Below are 21736 nucleotides of genomic sequence, written 5' to 3' on the forward strand. Positions count from 1 at the left end.
CGATGTGCATTGCATCTTCCTCCAGCATGGCACAGTGTCCAATCGATCTCACCTTTAGTTCTTCTTTGGCCACGTAGATCTGTCCCACTAGATCTTCATCACATGTGATCATTGTTTTCGTGTAGATGTTCATCCCATCTATATTCAACATCACCTCATGTGGACCATAAGCTTCTGTGTATCTGTTGTCCACACGGACCGACTTGCTACCACCTCTCGTGAGTAGCGCCCTCAAGGCTCTAGATGTCGTCTGTGGGCTTATCGCACTCAAGTAATCTGCGTATACGTCAATGTGCATTATTGTCTTTTCGCTGGGTTCACTTAAGTTCCTTGTCACCTCATGGCCACCTACAGTGATTATCGACAGTATCCTGGCTCCGATTTTCGTTATGCCAAATGGCTTTCCCGTCACCATTTTCAGAGTGTTGCAATTTCTACTCTTTGTCGACCCTGCTACAGCTTCTGGCACTGGCACCGAGCAACTTAACGTCTCATTCAATCTCTGTCTGTCGATATCTTGCCTCAACCGTTGCTCTATTTCCTTCGTTGCTAGGTCCTGTTTCACCTTGTTAATCGCCTCTGACGCCGCTTTCGCATAATTTATCTCTAGGGCGTTCCTGGCCGGTGACTCTATCGCATTGTTATCCTGCGTTACAGCCTTCACTGTCTTCGTTGGCAGTTCCGTACTCGGTGCTTTTAAGTTTTTTGTTTCAAACTCGGTTTGTCTGTTTCTCTGATTCTGCACCGCCGCTAATGCCAATTTATGTTTGGGGTGACTCTGGTTCTTGACTGCCTCCCAAAACAAAGGACAGTCCATCCTGAAGTGCCCCTCCTGATTGCAGAAGAATCATCTTGCACCTATTTTGATGATTAAGCCACTATAGTACTCGTGTTCTTCCATCTGGCTCATATCCTCCTCATCTGGTGCGTATCCCAGACTCTTCATGCCCTGCTTGTATGTTGTGCAATCCGCCACGTGGTGATCAGCTGACCCGCAGTTCGCGCATGATCTACGTTTGTCCATGTCATCTCTAGGCTTGTACCATGACGACCTTTGTGGTTGGTTCCCCCCTTGCATATTCCTGTTATCTGAATATGAGTATTTCTTGGGTTTCATTAGCATGTACTCTCTCGACTTCTGTCTCATCTCTTCTGGAGTCGGTGCACTATCTTTCGACAATGTATAGTATGTTGCTAACATTGTTCTCAAGTCGTCACTTTTTACCCCATCAATGAACTTTGAGGCGATGCTAAAGTTTCTTCTGTTTGTGGACTCTTCAGGGTCACTCCTTCGTCTCAAGCTCTCAAGATCATCTAGGAACCTATCTATCGATTCATCGCCCCTTTGTTTTCTCTTTTCAAATCGCATCATCGCTTGATGACCCTTCATGCCTGACCCGAACCGATTCAACAATATCTCGAAGATTTTATCGGCAGTGTCGCGTTCCTCTTCCTTCTTCGCAACCACGCATTTCAATGCCGTGCCTTCCAAGTTGCTGAGTATCGCTGAGCATGCTTGCCTCTCATCGTTAAAGTTGTCTTGTTCCTAGTGCAATCTCATGACTTCTACCCAAGTATCAATGCATCCATCTGAATCATCCTTGAATTCTTTCGGTTTTTTGAAAGTTTTTCCTGGATTTGTTACTTCCTCTGTCACTCGAGTCGGTGTTCCTCGTGGCGAAGGCTTCCAGTGTCCTGTTCATCACATCCCAGGTGCTTGCCCACGTCATGACATCCGGTCCCACGTTATTGTGAGTCGTGGAATCCCTGGACCAACCGTCGTATTTTCTGTTCCACTTTTAATAATCGCTTTGGCTCCCCCTGGTGCTGTACTCATCCCGGGGTAATGGTAATGGTGTTGATTGCCGTTTGTTCCGTTGTGATTCCACGAAGTCAACTCTGTTGCCTTGCGTTCGTTCCGCTGCCGGCCTGTCCTGTGACGTATAGTTTCTCAAGATGGCGTCTAGTTTTGCCTATATTGCACATGAATTCTCAGCCTGGTCCCTACTCATTGTGTCCATTCTCGTTTCTAGACTCCCCAACTGGTTGTTCACTGCGTCATACCGTTGCTTCCCTTGCATGTCTTTTTTGATGTTCTTGCCACGCTCCCCATCAGTGGCATCTACCTTGTCTGACATCTGCTGACGCTTTTCCTCTGTCGCTTTCGCCAGATTGAAATAGATGTCCAAGTACTCATGTTTGTTGTATCTTAATTCTTTCTCTATCACCTCTCTATCCTCCTCGCTGTGCTTTAGTCTCTTGTCGATCTGATCTAGCTTCGCCATCAGATTGCCCAGATCGAGAGAAGTTGTTGTTTCATGGTCAGCTGTTGCCCTGTTGTTGGCTGCTGCTCCCGGTCTGACCTGGTCCTCTTTTTGGTCGGTGTCTGTCGTTTTCGTGGAAACCGTTCCGAATGTTTTGCCTTTCTCGGCTTTCGGTTCCTCCGTCACTATGTCTCTTGATTTCATCCCGACCATCATTGCCAACTTTTCAGTAAATGACGTTCTTTTTGCTTGAGACTCGTCCTTTACCGTTTCTGGCGTGTTGCCCGTTGTGTCTTCCACAGTGTCTATCAGCGAGAATTCCATGGACTTTGGATTTGGTTCTTCTTCATTCGGCATCGGTGTTGACTCCGTCGTCTTCTTCTCCACCTCATCCACACTCTGGTCTGGTGTTTCTAGGTCAATCTCGTTGGCGGTTTCCGCTTGTTTCCCTTCCGCGCCCTCTTTTGTTTTGTTCTCTCTATTACTCCTCGTAGTTCTTCTTTGTTACTCTTGGGCCAACCGATGTCATTCTACGTAGCGACGAGTTATATTTTGTCTTTGATTCAGTAGATCTTTTTTCAGCCACCGGTACCCTGCTCCGTCTCATGATTTTTATTATAATTGATTCTATTTACAATATTGGTATTTACGAAATCCTATTCTAAGAATAAATTTTTTTTTGATAAAAAAAAAGAAATACTACTTTTCTGTTCCTTATAAGATTTTATTAAAATTCTACTGATTCGTGATCCTAACAGTTATCGCGTTCCGACTAGTCCTACTGCTTTTGTTTCAGTTATTTCGACCTGTCTTAAGACCCTTTAGAACCGTCACCTCACTTCTTCGTGCTGTCCCCAGCTTTCTCTCTACTGTCCCAAGACTATTCGGTGCTGTCCCAGTACTTCTTGTTATGGTCCCAAGACCGCTGTCCCAAGACCCTTGCCCTAAGACTACTGTCCCAAGACTACTGTCCCAAGACTACTGTCCCAAGACTACTGTCCCAAGACTAGTGTCCCAAGACTACTGTCCCAAGACTAGTGTCCCAAGACTACTGTCCCAAGACTACTGTCCCAAGACCACTGTCCCAAGACCACTGTCCCAAGACCACTGTCCCAAGACCACTGTCCCAAGACGACTGTCCCAAGACCACTGTCCCAAGACCACTGTCCCAAGACCACTGTCCCAAGACCACTGTCCCAAGACCACTGTCCCAAGACTGTATTGTCCCAAGACCGTACCAAGACTGCTCTGGCCCAAGACTGTCCCAAGACTGCACCGTCCCAAGACTTCTTCGGTACTGTCCCAAGACTTGTCACCAAGTGTCTGGATAGTAGGATTTCTTCCTCTTCGTTGTGGGGACTTGTGAGCTCTAGTGAAAATTTTCCCACAAATCCTATCTTAATGGCCAAAAGCTTCAAATACTGACCCCCCTGTACGTATCTCCCTTTCGTTGTTTCAGGCAATTTGAAACCCCAACTTCTTCGCAGGTATCTTGTGATCACCTGTTCGTTCAAATACCAATAACAAATTCTCACCAAAACGTAAAAAATTTAAACAGGAAAAATTATAAAAACAGAGAGATGAACCCACCTAAAATTCAAAGCTGACAGATGTCAACCTTTGTCCGAAAAAACGTCTGGTACCCGATTGCCACGCGTTTTCCTCCCCCCTGCTAGCGATCTTATGGGGTATCACAAAAACTGTCTATGTCCGTTCCCCCTACCGATCCAACCAGGTTACCTACCTTAACTCGATGTTAAATTTGGATATCCGCTTCTTATAACCAACGCGTGTAAGTATCTAATGTAACTAAATCGACGAGGCCGAACAATTAGTTACTCTAATGTGTCCCCCCTTTTTACACTTTACAACCACCAACCTTTAACTTAACCAGCCCCCTTTCTAACCTCCCCCCTCTTCAGCCGAAAATTCCCTTAAGCGCCAGGTGCTAAACCTCTCGAGAGAAAACCGTAGACCTGTTTTCAGGCCTGCTTGAAAAAAAACTTCCTCAAAACAATGGGGCTCCGCTTATCCAATTTTACACTTATTTCCTATAATGTAATGTGGATTATAACGATACCCGTTTGTCCAACTTGAGAACACCCCTTTGCGTCCTCCTCTTGTTGTAGCGGTCCCGTGCTGGTTGTCCCCTTGACGTGCACTGCACTTGACACCAGCACCACCTCCCCACTTGGCTGGTCACCTCTTCCAGTCAAGTCTCCTAGCGGTTCAGCTCAATCCTTGTGAACAACTTTCCCACTCGACTGGTCACCTCTTCCAGTCAAGTCTCCTAGTGGTTCGGCTCAATCCTTGTGAACCACTTTCCCACTCGGCTGGTCACCTCTTCCAGTCAAGTCTCCTAGTTGTCCAGCTAAGTAGCAAGCTATCTGAAAACCCTTAACAACGCCCCCCTTTTGGGCACCTTATTGAGGTTGCTGGATTAGATTGCTAGGTTGATCGCAACGATCGGTCTTATAAAACAGTATGGGTATACTATTTAAGTAGTATAAAGGTTTGATCCAACTAATCTGGGGTCAAAGTCACTGTCATTTTGTTTTATGGTTTTTGTGCCTTTTTCTATTCTTTTTTTTGTTTTTGTTTCTCTTTTTGTCTTTTTGCTCGTGTTTTTGTCCCCCTAGTTACCCCCCTTACTCGGTTAGCTAAGCCTCGTTCAGAGAGCGTACCAGGAAGTTTTCTCAAGTTTTCCTAAAAAGCTATCACGGTACAACCGGAAGGTTTACTTGTTCCCGCTGAACCGTACCACCGGTACTCTAGAATGGGCATGTAGCCCGGAGCTGTGTCAAGTGGGTTCGACTCCGTAGTCATGATGTCGTAAAAACACCCAGGAGCGCCATAAAACACTATGTAACAGTCGCCTACTTCGGTCACATATGAGGCCTAAGAAAAACAGGCCCTATAACCATTGGCTCAAGAGTCAGGGTCTATCTCTTGTGTTTTTCTACCTCAAAAACGGTTGGAGCCAATTCGGTTCACTTGCGACATGAGACTAGAATCCGTTACAGCTTAAAGGCCACTACCAAAATACACCCCCCCCCAACTCTAGAAAATAAGAGCGTCTCCATACTTAGGTCTCAAAATACCCAAAATACGCGAACGCCGTTAAAAACAGGGTCGGAACAATCCGTTAAGTTACTTTTCATTGGACAGTGGAACTTTGATCCATTTCAGATGGATCAACCTAAGACTCGCCTTACCTCAACATACTTATCACAAATTGCACTCGGGAAAACTAAATTAGGTACTTACATACCAGCACACTTGTGAACCAGAGTAATTAAGCTAATTAGTAACTCTAGCATAAATATAATTGGATATAACTCGAGAAAATTTCTAACAATGAGTTCCAATCAAAGGAAATGAGTTTTAACTTGAGAATGTAGTTTTGGGTCTGAACCATTGGGAGACTTCAGTTGTCTACCTTTCCATTGAAGGTTCACTCTGGTTTAGTCGAATTCTGATCTTCTTTCGTAATCACTCTGTCTCCTATATCAAGATAGGACAGCTCTACTCTCGTGGTTCTATTTATTATCTCGGAAATTGCAAATAGCAATTTCCCGCTGTTTTTTCTGTCACTTTCCAGCTATTGCGATTCGGTCGTTCTGATTTCATGTTTTATGTTTTCAGTTGTCGCGAGAAAACTGAGCATGACAGGCTCAATTCGAATTTTTGAAAAATTAAACTTCAATCCAAAACCACGTACTTCGTATTCCTCAAGGTCAAACTTCCAGATATGACCGACTGGCACAAATATTGCCGATATAAGTAATAAAAAAAACAATAAAAGTAACAGTTCCAAAGTTTTTTTCATCAAATTATTTGAACTGTTTGCATGTAATCAATGAGAAGTTGCTGGTTTTTGAGTAAATAGTCAAATTCTTTGATTTTGATGTTAATTTGAGAGAATAACTCGGAGTTGATGATTTTTTCAAGGTAAATTTGGGGAATCCAACTCCAAATCTGATCAAGCAGGATTTTGAGCTCCGAAAAACTTCAAGAATTGAACGAAAAAAAAAACTTTGCTGGGGAGTTTTTACAAATTTCTTTATCGAGTAGGAGATAAAAAAAGTCTTTGATATATATTCATAAGACTATTTTTATCAATTTCAAACTTCCGAGAACAAAATAGTTTCTTTCCTTGTCGGGTAAAATCCAGCTTTAAATCTACAATTTCATTTCAGTAAATTTCAAGCTTTGATACACAATTTCTGTTTCAAGAGTAAACTCTTGGATTGAGTTAGTTTTCTCTAAAGAGACCTTTACTCAGTCGAATAACAATATTTTGTACAATAAAAACGGCCAAAAATTTTTGAAAAATTAAGAGTCAACATCTACTTCATCAATAAGAAAGTCAACACAATTTTTTTCCTTTTTCTTGTAAAGTAACTCGAGGAAATTCAAATTTTTTGCGATAGATTTTTTCCAAATAACGATTAAATTTTTAAAATTATCAAACCTTTCACTTAAATTTGCTGGAAATTTCCAACAAACAGTGTTACTAAAAGAATACTCAATTCTGGTTGGTTGATAACAAATTTTTGAAAACTCCATGATTAGATTCGATGATTTTTATTCCAACTGGGCTAAATAGGGCAATATCCATTCTAAATTTCTTCCATGTTGAAAAAAATTATGTAAACAGTTTACATAACTGTTTTTATTTACTTTTATTAATTTTTTGAGGCTATCCAACTCTTTTTATCTAATGTTTTGGGACATCCTAAATCTCCCATTTTTTCTCAAGTTCTCTCCATTATTATTGAGATGCCGTCACTGAATAGAAATGAAAGAGTAGCATGTCTTGATTGTGGCAGAAAATACAGGCATAAAGACGCAATTACTTACACAAATATCCAATCAAAGAGTTGTCGAGCGGCAAAACTGTTCTGGAGGTTCTCTATAGAACGTAGAGCTGAAGGAGCTTCCATAGCTGGTGTTCATTCAAGTTTTTGTGATGTATCCGATAGGAGAACACTTTTAAGAACTTAAATCTTCCGAATAAGTGAAAACATACACAAAAGCAATCCCAAAAACAAATGAGCATAAGTTTTTTGCTGTAACAGTAATAATTATTGCCGTATAAATAACAAAAAAAGCATACAAGTAGCATTTCCACATTTTTTAAATTAAATTGATGAATTTTTTTTGAATGTAGTCAATGAGCAACAGCAGATTTTTGAACAAATAGACGAGTTTTTTGATTTTGATGTAAATTTGGGAAGATAACTCAAGGTTGAAGAGTTTTTCAAGTAAATTTCAGGAAATTTAATTCTAAAGCTGATCATGAAAGATTTTGAGCTTCGAAAATCTTTAAAGAAATGAAGGAAAAATGAACTTTGCTGGGGAGTTTTTACAAACTTCGTTATCGGGCAGGTGATAAAAAGAGTTTTTGTTATTTTATCGAACGAATTTTCGGTTAACTTCAAATTTTCTAGATTGAATAAAATTTAATTTTTAGTCAATTGTAATTCAGCGGTAAAGCTGAAGCTTTAATACGCAATGTGTAGATCAAAAGTAAATCCTTGATTGAGTAAATTTCCCTGAATGCGCTTTTGCTCAGTGGGAGAACTCTATTTTGGACAACTGAAACGTCCAAAAAACTGTGAAAAAAGTAAGAGCCAACGTCCATTTCATCATTTAGAAAATGAAGTGGAAGTTTTCATGTTTTCTTTTAGAGAAACTCCTAGAAATTCAAATGATTTCAATAGACCTTTTCCAAATATGACATATACCAAATATTAAATCAATTTTAGTATTGGTTAATTGTGATTGGTTGAAATCCAGTTTGTTTGATTACTTTTCTTTAAGCGACAGCAACTAAAATAAGTTCACTCTGATTTTCTTTTACGCTAAAAACAATCGTTCTATAGATTCTATATCAACTTGAAAAAATTTTTCTCCCAAAAATTTAGGGTAAGTATAATTAACTGAATAATTTTTCGGGAATTTTCTAAGAACATCTCCCACTTTCATATGTATCAAGTACTAATTTCTTGATTTTAGTACCTACTTCTTTTCCCAATTTTTTTATTGATGCCGTAGCTGATTAGAAACGAGAAAATGCAGTGTGGGGACTGTGGAATGTCAACACGCAGCTCGAAACCGCAAAATTCTAGAGCACAAAAGAGGTGTTAAGCGCTCTTCAACACTTCCGGGTGGATACTGAGACAGGAAACGGAGATGGGAAATAAGGTACTTAACTTTCAAATGTCAAAGTTAGATACTAGAGAAATCAAAGAAAAGCTGGAACAAATATTCAATTAGCTGGGTTCCGCTGTAAAAATCAATATCGCTCTATGCTTTGTTCTTCGTAGATCAAAACGGAGTGATATTGGTATTACTACTCCCACGAAAACAAAACTGTGCCTGAAAAATTGCATTATTTGTGTACAAAGCCGATTTGGCTACAATGCAGGAAAACACTTGATATCATGGAGCAATGCACTCCAGAGCGTCCGAACACAAAGTATAGGTTCAAGTTGACCACAATTGTCACTATTTTTTCTGCACTTACTAAAAAAAAAAACATTCCAATGGGATATCCAGACTCTGTATTAACTGGGACCTTACTGGAAAACCATTCAGTAAATTTTTTTATCGGACAAAGAGAAACAACCATACAAAGATCAACTTTGCCTTTTCCGTGCGTTAGCAATGTATTTGCACGGCCATAGTAAACTCGATGCTCATAAATATCAGCTGTTCAGATAGTTTATATCAAATATGGATACGAATCGAAGAGATTTTTGCGGAGTTGCCATTGATGATTTACCTCTTGTCGAGACAATAATTAAATGCAACATATTCTTCTATGTCTGATAACATATTCTTCTATGTCTAACATTGAGATGTCTGTTGAAAATGTCCGAACTGTTGAAGAAACAGTCACAGCTAGGACATCGGAAACACTGGAAGAAAGAATCTATATCGTTCGGGTGAATAAAATGATTGTTAGAATTGTTTCCCTTCTAATTCTTTACCTTATTTTTTTTCCTGAATGTCATATTCATAGATGTATCGGTTGCATTTAATTATTGTCTCGACAAGAGGTAAATCATCAATGGCAAATCTCTTCAAGTCGTATCCAGATTTGATATAAACTATCTGAACAGCTGATATTTATTAGCATCGAGTTTTTTATGGCCATGCAAATACATTGCTAACGCACGGAAAAGACAAAGTTGATCTTTGTATGGTTGTTTATCTTTGTCCGATTAAAAAATTTACTGAATGGTTTTCCAGTAAGGTCCCAGATAATGCAGAGTTTGGATATCCCTTTGGAATGTTTTTTTAGTAAGTGCAGAAAAAATAGTGACAATTGTGGTCAACTTGAACCTATACTCTGTGTTCGGACGTTCTGGAGTGCATTGCTCCATGATATCAAATTTTTTCCTGCATTGTAATCAAATCGGCTTTGTACACAAAAAATGCGATTTTTCAGGCACAGTTTTGTTTTCGTGGGCGTAGTAATACCAATATCACCCCGTTTCTATCTACGAATATCAAAGCAAAAAGCGATATTGATTTTCACAGCGGAACTCAGCTAATTGAATATTTCGTCCAGCTTTTCGTTGATTTCTTTAGTATCTAACTTTGACATTTGAAAGTTAAATACCTTATGTCTCACGTTTCCCATCTCAGTATCCACCCGGACGTGTTGAAAAGCGCTTAACACCTCTTTTGTGCACTAGAATTTTGCGGTTTCGAGCTGCGTGTTGACATTCCACAGTCCCCACACTGCATTTTCTTGTTTCTAATCAGCTACGGCATCTACAAAATTGGGAAAAAAAGTAGGTACTAAAATCAAGAAATTAGTACTTGATACATATGAAAGTGGGAGATGTTCTTAGAAATTTCCCGAAAAATTATTCAGTTGATTATACTTACCCTAAATTTTTGGGAGAAAAATTTTTTCAATTTGATATAGAATCTATAGAACGATTGTTTTTAGCGTAAAAGTAAATCAGAGTGAATTTATTTTACTTGCTGTCGCCCAAAGAAAAATAATCAAACAAATTATTTCAACAAATTACAATAAACCAATACTAAATTTGATTTAATATTTGGTATATGTCATATTTCGAAAATGTGTATTGAAAGCATTTGATTTTCTAGGAGTTCCTCTAAAAGAAAACATAAAAACTTCCACTTCTTTTTCTAAATGATGAAATGGACGTTTGCTCTTATTTTTCACAATTTTTTGGACGTTTCAGTTGTCCAAAATAGAGTTCTCCCACTGAGCAAAGGCCCATTCAGGGAAATTTACTCAATCAAGGATTTACTTTTGATCTACACATTGCGTATTAAAGCTTCAGATTTACCGCTGAATTACAACTGACTAAAAATTAAGTTTTATTCAATCTAGAAAATTTGATGTTAACCAAAAAGTCGTTCAATAAAATATCCAAAACTCTTTTTTTCACCTGCCCGATGACAAAGTTTGTGAAACCTCCCCAGCAAATATGTTTTTTTTCATTACTTTGAAGATTTTTGAAGCTCAAAATCTTGCATGATCAGGTTTAAAATCAATTTTCCTGAAATTTACTTTGAAAAACTCATCAACTTTGAGTTACCCTCCCAAATTTACATCAAAATCAAAAAACTTGGCTATTTGTTCAAAAATCGGCTATTTCTGATTGACTACGTTTTAAAAAAATCAATCAATTTAATTTAAAAAATGTGGAAATGCTACTTGTATTGTAAGCTATTCTTTTGTTATTTATACGGCAATAATTTTTACTTTAACTTATGGTTATTTGTTTATGCGATTGCTTTTGTGTATGTTTTTGCTTATTCGGAAGATTTAAGTTCTCAAAAGAGTTCTCCTATCGGATACATCCAAATAACTTGAATGAACACCAGCTATGGAAGCTCGTTCAGCTCTACGTTCTATAGAGAACCTCCAGAACCATTTTGCCGCTCAACAACACTTTGATTGGATAATTGTGTAAGTAATTGCGTCTTTATGCGTGTATTTTCTGCCACAATAAAGACATGCTACTCTTTCGTTTCTATTCAGTGACGGCATCTCAATAACAATGGAAAGAACTTGAGAAAAAATGGGTGATTTAGAATGTCCCAAAACTTTAGATAAAAAGAGTTGGATAGCCTCAAAAAATAATAAAATAAGCAAAAACAGTTATGTAAACTGTTTACACAATTTTTTTTTATCAGGGAAGAAAATTAGAATGGATATTGCCCTATTTATCCCACTTGGAATAAAAATCATCGAATCTAATCATGGAGTTTTCAAAAATTTGATATCACCCAACCAGAATTGAGTATTCTTTTAGTAACACTGTGTGTTGGAAATCCCCAACTATTTATTTGAACTGTTTAGTAATTTTTGAATTTTTTAATTGTTTTTTTTTGGAAAAGTCTATTGCAAAAAATTTGAATTTCCTCGAGTTACTTTACAAAAAAAAGGAAAAAAATCGTGTTGACCTTCTTATTGATGAAATAGATGTTGACTCTTAGTTTTTTCATAACTTTTTGGCCGTTTTTATTGTACAAAATATTGGTATCCGATTGAATAAAGGTCTCTCTAGAGAAAACTAACTCAATCCAAGAGTTTACTTTTGAAACAGAAATTGTGTATCAAAGCTTTAAATTTACTGAAATGAAAATGTAGATTTAAAGCTCGATTATAACCGACAAGGAAAGAAACTATTTTTTTCTAGGAAGTTTGAAATTGATAAAAATAGTCGTATAAAATCATATCAAAGACTTTTTTTTATCTCCTACCCGATAACGAAATTTGTAAAAGCTCCCCAGCAAAGTTTTTTTTAGCCTCACTCTCCTACTCAAGAATACCGGTGCTTTATTTTCATTCACTATTATTAAATTTTCCGGTATTATTGCGTACCTCCTATCCGGGTTTGTTATCCTGAACATCGCATTGTTTAAATCAATTGTTACGTCGAAGTTCCTGATGAAGTCCCTGCCTGAAATGAACTGTTCAGACTCATCTAGGTTTTCTACCACAAGAAAGCTAATCCACAGATTGCGTTCCCCCAGATTTAGGGCTATTATTGGTGTTCTGCCTAGCACCCGCAGCGCCCCTTTGTTGGCAGCTGACAACCGTTTTCTCGAGTCTATCAAGTCATCTTTGTTGAAGCCCATTCGCTCCCAAGTTTCGATTGGTATTACACTCAAGACCGCTCCTGTATCGAGTAACCCACGCAAGTGAGTCTTCTTGCCTCTTATGTCAAGCACGTGTGCTGATACGTCTGCCTCTGTCCCGATGTGCATTGCATCTTCCTCCAGCATGGCACAGTGTCCAATCGATCTCACCTTTAGTTCTTCTTTGGCCACGTAGATCTGTCCCACTAGATCTTCATCACATGTGATCATTGTTTTCGTGTAGATGTTCATCCCATCTATATTCAACATCACCTCATGCGGACCATAAGCTTCTGTGTATCTGTTGTCCACACGGACCGACTTGCTGCCACCTCTCGTGAGTAGCGCCCTCAAGGCTCTAGATGTCGTCTGTGGGCTTATCGCACTCAAGTAATCTGCGTATACGTCAATGTGCATTATTGTCTTTTCGCTGGGTTCACTTAAGTTCCTTGTCACCTCATGGCCACCTACAGTGATTATCGACAGTATCCTGGCTCCGATTTTCGTTATGCCAAATGGCTTTCCCGTCACCATTTTCAGAGTGTTGCAATTTCTACTCTTTGTCGACCCTGCTACAGCTTCTGGCACTGGCACCGAGCAACTTAACGTCTCATTCAATCTCTGTCTGTCGATATCTTGCCTCAACCGTTGCTCTATTTCCTTCGTTGCTAGGTCCTGTTTCACCTTGTTAATCGCCTCTGACGCCGCTTTCGCATAATTTATCTCTAGGGCGTTCCTGGCCGGTGACTCTATCGCATTGTTATCCTGCGTTACAGCCTTCACTGTCTTCGTTGGCAGTTCCGTACTCGGTGCTTTTAAGTTTTTTGTTTCAAACTCGGTTTGTCTGTTTCTCTGATTCTGCACCGCCGCTAATGCCAATTTATGTTTGGGGTGACTCTGGTTCTTGACTGCCTCCCAAAACAAAGGACAGTCCATCCTGAAGTGCCCCTCCTGATTGCAGAAGAATCATCTTGCACCTATTTTGATGATTAAGCCACTATAGTACTCGTGTTCTTCCATCTGGCTCATATCCTCCTCATCTGGTGCGTATCCCAGACTCTTCATGCCCTGCTTGTATGTTGTGCAATCCGCCACGTGGTGATCAGCTGACCCGCAGTTCGCGCATGATCTACGTTTGTCCATGTCATCTCTAGGCTTGTACCATGACGACCTTTGTGGTTGGTTCCCCCCTTGCATATTCCTGTTATCTGAATATGAGTATTTCTTGGGTTTCATTAGCATGTACTCTCTCGACTTCTGTCTCATCTCTTCTGGAGTCGGTGCACTATCTTTCGACAATGTATAGTATGTTGCTAACATTGTTCTCAAGTCGTCACTTTTTACCCCATCAATGAACTTTGAGGCGATGCTAAAGTTTCTTCTGTTTGTGGACTCTTCAGGGTCACTCCTTCGTCTCAAGCTCTCAAGATCATCTAGGAACCTATCTATCGATTCATCGCCCCTTTGTTTTCTCTTTTCAAATCGCATCATCGCTTGATGACCCTTCATGCCTGACCCGAACCGATTCAACAATATCTCGAAGATTTTATCGGCAGTGTCGCGTTCCTCTTCCTTCTTCGCAACCACGCATTTCAATGCCGTGCCTTCCAAGTTGCTGAGTATCGCTGAGCATGCTTGCCTCTCATCGTTCAAGTTGTCTTGTTCCTAGTGCAATCTCATGACTTCTACCCAAGTATCAATGCATCCATCTGAATCATCCTTGAATTCTTTCGGTTTTTTGAAAGTTTTTCCTGGATTTGTTACTTCCTCTGTCACTCGAGTCGGTGTTCCTCGTGGCGAAGGCTTCCAGTGTCCTGTTCATCACATCCCAGGTGCTTGCCCACGTCATGACATCCGGTCCCACGTTATTGTGAGTCGTGGAATCCCTGGACCAACCGTCGTATTTTCTGTTCCACTTTTAATAATCGCTTTGGCTCCCCCTGGTGCTGTACTCATCCCGGGGTAATGGTAATGGTGTTGATTGCCGTTTGTTCCGTTGTGATTCCACGAAGTCAACTCTGTTGCCTTGCGTTCGTTCCGCTGCCGGCCTGTCCTGTGACGTATAGTTTCTCAAGATGGCGTCTAGTTTTGCCTATATTGCACATGAATTCTCAGCCTGGTCCCTACTCATTGTGTCCATTCTCGTTTCTAGACTCCCCAACTGGTTGTTCACTGCGTCATACCGTTGCTTCCCTTGCATGTCTTTTTTGATGTTCTTGCCACGCTCCCCATCAGTGGCATCTACCTTGTCTGACATCTGCTGACGCTTTTCCTCTGTCGCTTTCGCCAGATTGAAATAGATGTCCAAGTACTCATGTTTGTTGTATCTTAATTCTTTCTCTATCACCTCTCTATCCTCCTCGCTGTGCTTTAGTCTCTTGTCGATCTGATCTAGCTTCGCCATCAGATTGCCCAGATCGAGAGAAGTTGTTGTTTCATGGTCAGCTGTTGCCCTGTTGTTGGCTGCTGCTCCCGGTCTGACCTGGTCCTCTTTTTGGTCGGTGTCTGTCGTTTTCGTGGAAACCGTTCCGAATGTTTTGCCTTTCTCGGCTTTCGGTTCCTCCGTCACTATGTCTCTTGATTTCATCCCGACCATCATTGCCAACTTTTCAGTAAATGACGTTCTTTTTGCTTGAGACTCGTCCTTTACCGTTTCTGGCGTGTTGCCCGTTGTGTCTTCCACAGTGTCTATCAGCGAGAATTCCATGGACTTTGGATTTGGTTCTTCTTCATTCGGCATCGGTGTTGACTCCGTCGTCTTCTTCTCCACCTCATCCACACTCTGGTCTGGTGTTTCTAGGTCAATCTCGTTGGCGGTTTCCGCTTGTTTCCCTTCCGCGCCCTCTTTTGTTTTGTTCTCTCTATTACTCCTCGTAGTTCTTCTTTGTTACTCTTGGGCCAACCGATGTCATTCTACGTAGCGACGAGTTATATTTTGTCTTTGATTCAGTAGATCTTTTTTCAGCCACCGGTACCCTGCTCCGTCTCATGATTTTTATTATAATTGATTCTATTTACAATATTGGTATTTACAAAATCCTATTCTAAGAATAAATTTTTTTTTGATAATAAAAAGAAATACTACTTTTCTGTTCCTTATAAGATTTTATTAAAATTCTACTGATTCGTGATCCTAACAGTTATCGCGTTCCGACTAGTCCTACTGCTTTTGTTTCAGTTATTTCGACCTGTCTTAAGACCCTTTAGAACCGTCACCTCACTTCTTCGTGCTGTCCCCAGCTTTCTCTCTACTGTCCCAAGACTATTCGGTGCTGTCCCAGTACTTCTTGTTATGGTCCCAAGACCGCTGTCCCAAGACCCTTGCCCTAAGACTACTGTCCCAAGACTACTGTCCCAAGACTACTGTCCCAAGACTACTGTCCCAAGACTAGTGTCCCAAGACTACTGTCCCAAGACTAGTGTCCCAAGACTACTGTCCCAAGACTACTGTCCCAAGACCACTGTCCCAAGACCACTGTCCCAAGACCACTGTCCCAAGACCACTGTCCCAAGACGACTGTCCCAAGACCACTGTCCCAAGACCACTGTCCCAAGACCACTGTCCCAAGACCACTGTCCCAAGACCACTGTCCCAAGACTGTATTGTCCCAAGACCGTACCAAGACTGCTCTGGCCCAAGACTGTCCCAAGACTGCACCGTCCCAAGACTTCTTCGGTACTGTCCCAAGACTTGTCACCAAGTGTCTGGATAGTAGGATTTCTTCCTCTTCGTTGTGGGGACTTGTGAGCTCTAGTGAAAATTTTCCCACAAATCCTATCTTAATGGCCAAAAGCTTCAAATACTGACCCCCCTGTACGTATCTCCCTTTCGTTGTTTCAGGCAATTTGAAACCCCAACTTCTTCGCAGGTATCTTGTGATCACCTGTTCGTTCAAATACCAATAACAAATTCTCACCAAAACGTAAAAAATTTAAACAGGAAAAATTATAAAAACAGAGAGATGAACCCACCTAAAATTCAAAGCTGACAGATGTCAACCTTTGTCCGAAAAAACGTCTGGTACCCGATTGCCACGCGTTTTCCTCCCCCCTGCTAGCGATCTTATGGGGTATCACAAAAACTGTCTATGTCCGTTCCCCCTACCGATCCAACCAGGTTACCTACCTTAACTCGATGTTAAATTTGGATATCCGCTTCTTATAACCAACGCGTGTAAGTATCTAATGTAACTAAATCGACGAGGCCGAACAATTAGTTACTCTAATGTGTCCCCCCTTTTTACACTTTACAACCACCAACCTTTAACTTAACCAGCCCCCTTTCTAACCTCCCCCCTCTTCAGCCGAAAATTCCCTTAAGCGCCAGGTGCTAAACCTCTCGAGAGAAAACCGTAGACCTGTTTTCAGGCCTGCTTGAGTAAAAACTTCCTCAAAACAATGGGGCTCCGCTTATCCAATTTTACACTTATTTCCTATAATGTAATGTGGATTATAACGATACCCGTTTGTCCAACTTGAGAACACCCCTTTGCGTCCTCCTCTTGTTGTAGCGGTCCCGTGCTGGTTGTCCCCTTGACGTGCACTGCACTTGACACCAGCACCACCTCCCCACTTGGCTGGTCACCTCTTCCAGTCAAGTCTCCTAGCGGTTCAGCTCAATCCTTGTGAACAACTTTCCCACTCGACTGGTCACCTCTTCCAGTCAAGTCTCCTAGTGGTTCGGCTCAATCCTTGTGAACCACTTTCCCACTCGGCTGGTCACCTCTTCCAGTCAAGTCTCCTAGTTGTCCAGCTAAGTAGCAAGCTATCTGAAAACCCTTAACAACGCCCCCCTTTTGGGCACCTTATTGAGGTTGCTGGATTAGATTGCTAGGTTGATCGCAACGATCGGTCTTATAAAACAGTATGGGTATACTATTTAAGTAGTATAAAGGTTTGATCCAACTAATCTGGGGTCAAAGTCACTGTCATTTTGTTTTATGGTTTTTGTGCCTTTTTCTATTCTTTTTTTTGTTTTTGTTTCTCTTTTTGTCTTTTTGCTCGTGTTTTTGTCCCCCTAGTTACCCCCCTTACTCGGTTAGCTAAGCCTCGTTCAGAGAGCGTACCAGGAAGTTTTCTCAAGTTTTCCTAAAAAGCTATCACGGTACAACCGGAAGGTTTACTTGTTCCCGCTGAACCGTACCACCGGTACTCTAGAATGGGCATGTAGCCCGGAGCTGTGTCAAGTGGGTTCGACTCCGTAGTCATGATGTCGTAAAAACACCCAGGAGCGCCATAAAACACTATGTAACAGTCGCCTACTTCGGTCACATATGAGGCTTAAGAAAAACAGGCCCTATAACCATTGGCTCAAGAGTCAGGGTCTATCTCTTGTGTTTTTCTACCTCAAAAACGGTTGGAGCCAATTCGGTTCACTTGCGACATGAGACTAGAATCCGTTACAGCTTAAAGGCCACTACCAAAATACACCCCCCCCCCCCCCAACTCTAGAAAATAAGAGCGTCTCCATACTTAGGTCTCAAAATATCCAAAATACGCGAACGCCGTTAAAAACAGGGTCGGAACAATCCGTTAAGTTACTTTTCATTGGACAGTGGAACTTTGATCCATTTCAGATGGATCAACCTAAGACTCGCCTTACCTCAACATACTTATCACAAATTGCACTCGGGAAAACTAAATTAGGTACTTACATACCAGCACACTTGTGAACCAGAGTAATTAAGCTAATTAGTAACTCTAGCATAAATATAATTGGATATAACTCGAGAAAATTTCTAACAATGAGTTCCAATCAAAGGAAATGAGTTTTAACTTGAGAATGTAGTTTTGGGTCTGAACCATTGGGAGACTTCAGTTGTCTACCTTTCCATTGAAGGTTCACTCTGGTTTAGTCGAATTCTGATCTTCTTTCGTAATCACTCTGTCTCCTATATCAAGATAGGACAGCTCTACTCTCGTGGTTCTATTTATTATCTCGGAAATTGCAAATAGCAATTTCCCGCTGTTTTTTCTGTCACTTTCCAGCTATTGCGATTCGGTCGTTCTGATTTCATGTTTTATGTTTTCAGTTGTCGCGAGAAAACTGAGCATGACAGGCTCAATTCGAATTTTTGAAAAATTAAACTTCAATCCAAAACCACGTACTTCGTATTCCTCAAGGTCAAACTTCCAGATATGACCGACTGGCACAAATATTGCCGATATAAGTAATAAAAAAAACAATAAAAGTAACAGTTCCAAAGTTTTTTTCATCAAATTATTTGAACTGTTTGCATGTAATCAATGAGAAGTTGCTGGTTTTTGAGTAAATAGTCAAATTCTTTGATTTTGATGTTAATTTGAGAGAATAACTCGGAGTTGATGATTTTTTCAAGGTAAATTTGGGGAATCCAACTCCAAATCTGATCAAGCAGGATTTTGAGCTCCGAAAAACTTCAAGAATTGAACGAAAAAAAAAACTTTGCTGGGGAGTTTTTACAAATTTCTTTATCGAGTAGGAGATAAAAAAAGTCTTTGATATATATTCATAAGACTATTTTTATCAATTTCAAACTTCCGAGAACAAAATAGTTTCTTTCCTTGTCGGGTAAAATCCAGCTTTAAATCTACAATTTCATTTCAGTAAATTTCAAGCTTTGAAACACAATTTCTGTTTCAAGAGTAAACTCTTGGATTGAGTTAGTTTTCTCTAAAGAGACCTTTACTCAGTCGAATAACAATATTTTGTACAATAAAAACGGCCAAAAATTTTTGAAAAATTAAGAGTCAACATCTACTTCATCAATAAGAAAGTCAACACGATTTTTTTCCTTTTTCTTGTAAAGTAACTCGAGGAAATTCAAATTTTTTGCGATAGATTTTTTCCAAATAACGATTAAATTTTTAAAATTATCAAACCTTTCACTTAAATTTGCTGGGAATTTCCAACAAACAGTGTTACAAAAAAAATACTCAATTCTGGTTGGTTGATAACAAATTTTTGAAAACTCCATGATTAGATTCGATGATTTTTATTCCAACTGGGCTAAATAGGGCAATATCCATTCTAAATTTCTTCCATGTTGAAAAAAATTATGTAAACAGTTTACATAACTGTTTTTATTTATTTTTATTAATTTTTTGAGGCTATCCAACTCTTTTTATCTAATGTTTTGGGACATCCTAAATCTCCCATTTTTTCTCAAGTTCTCTCCATTATTATTGAGATGCCGTCACTGAATAGAAATGAAAGAGTAGCATGTCTTGATTGTGGCAGAAAATACAGGCATAAAGACGCAATTACTTACACAAATATCCAATCAAAGAGTTGTCGAGCGGCAAAACTGTTCCGGAGGTTCTCTATAGAACGTAGAGCTGAAGGAGCTTCCATAGCTGGTGTTCATTCAAGTTTTTGTGATGTATCCGATAGGAGAACACTTTTAAGAACTTAAATCTTCCGAATAAGTGAAAACATACACAAAAGCAATCCCAAAAACAAATGACCATAAGTTTTTTGCTGTAACAGTAATAATTATTGCCGTATAAATAACAAAAAAAGCATACAAGTAGCATTTCCACATTTTTTAAATTAAATTGATGAATTTTTTTTGAATGTAGTCAATGAGCAACAGCAGATTTTTGAACAAATAGACGAGTTTTTTGATTTTGATGTAAATTTGGGAAGATAACTCAAGGTTGAAGAGTTTTTCAAGTAAATTTCAGGAAATTTAATTCTAAAGCTGATCATGAAAGATTTTGAGCTTCGAAAATCTTTAAAGAAATGAAGGAAAAATGAACTTTGCTGGGGAGTTTTTACAAACTTCGTTATCGGGCAGGTGATAAAAAGAGTTTTTGTTATTTTATCGAACGAATTTTCGGTTAACTTCAAATTTTCTAGATTGAATAAAATTTAATTTTTAGTCAATTGTAATTCAGCGGTAAAGCTGAAGCTTTAATACGCAATGTGTAGATCAAAAGTAAATCCTTGATTGAGTAAATTTCCCTGAATGGGCTTTTGCTCAGTGGGAGAACTCTATTTTGGACAACTGAAACGTCCAAAAAACTGTGAAAAAAGTAAGAGCCAACGTCCATTTCATCATTTAGAAAATGAAGTGGAAGTTTTCATGTTTTCTTTTAGAGAAACTCCTAGAAATTCAAATGATTTCAATAGACCTTTTCCAAATATGACATATACCAAATATTAAATCAATTTTAGTATTGGTTAATTGTGATTGGTTGAAATCCAATTTGTTTGATTACTTTTCTTTAAGCGACAGCAACTAAAATAAGTTCACTCTGATTTTCTTTTACGCTAAAAACAATCGTTCTATAGATTCTATATCAACTTGAAAAAATTTTTCTCCCAAAAATTTAGGGTAAGTATAATTAACTGAATAATTTTTCGGGAATTTTCTAAGAACATCTCCCACTTTCATATGTATCAAGTACTAATTTCTTGATTTTAGTACCTACTTCTTTTCCCAATTTTTTTTTTGATGCCGTAGCTGATTAGAAACGAGAAAATGCAGTGTGGGGACTGTGGAATGTCAACACGCAGCTCGAAACCGCAAAATTCTAGAGCACAAAAGAGGTGTTAAGCGCTCTTCAACACTTCCGGGTGGATACTGAGACAGGAAACGGAGATGGGAAATAAGGTACTTAACTTTCAAATGTCAAAGTTAGATACTAGAGAAATCCAAGAAAAGCTGGAAGAAACATTCAATTAGCTGGGTTCCGCAGTAAAAATCAATATCGCTCTATGCTTTGTTCTTCGTAGATCAAAACGGAGTGATATTGGTATTACTACTCCCACGAAAACAAAACTGTGCCTGAAAAATTGCATTATTTGTGTACAAAGCCGATTTGGCTACAATGCAGGAAAAAACTTGATATCATGGAGCAATGCACTCCAGAGCGTCCGAACACAAAGTATAGGTTCAAGTTGACCACATTTGTCACTATTTTTTCTGCACTTACTAAAAAAAAACATTCCAATGGGATATCCAGACTCTGTATTAACTGGGACCTTACTGGAAAACCATTCAGTAATTTTTTTTATCGGACAAAGAGAAACAACCATACAAAGATCAACTTTGCCTTTTCCGTGCGTTAGCAATGTATTTGCACGGCCATAGTAAACTCGATGCTCATAAATATCAGCTGTTCAGATAGTTTATATCAAATATGGATACGAATCGAAGAGATTTTTGCGGAGTTGCCATTGATGATTTACCTCTTGTCGAGACAATAATTAAATGCAACATATTCTTCTATGTCTGATAACATATTCTTCTATGTCTAACATTGAGATGTCTGTTGAAAATGTCCGAACTGTTGAAGAAACAGTCACAGCTAGGACATCGGAAACACTGGAAGAAAGAATCTATATC

Source organism: Symsagittifera roscoffensis, chromosome 3 (genome assembly GCF_963678635.1).
Source record: "Symsagittifera roscoffensis chromosome 3, txSymRosc1.1, whole genome shotgun sequence".
Classification (NCBI taxonomy): domain Eukaryota; kingdom Metazoa; phylum Xenacoelomorpha; order Acoela; family Convolutidae; genus Symsagittifera; species Symsagittifera roscoffensis.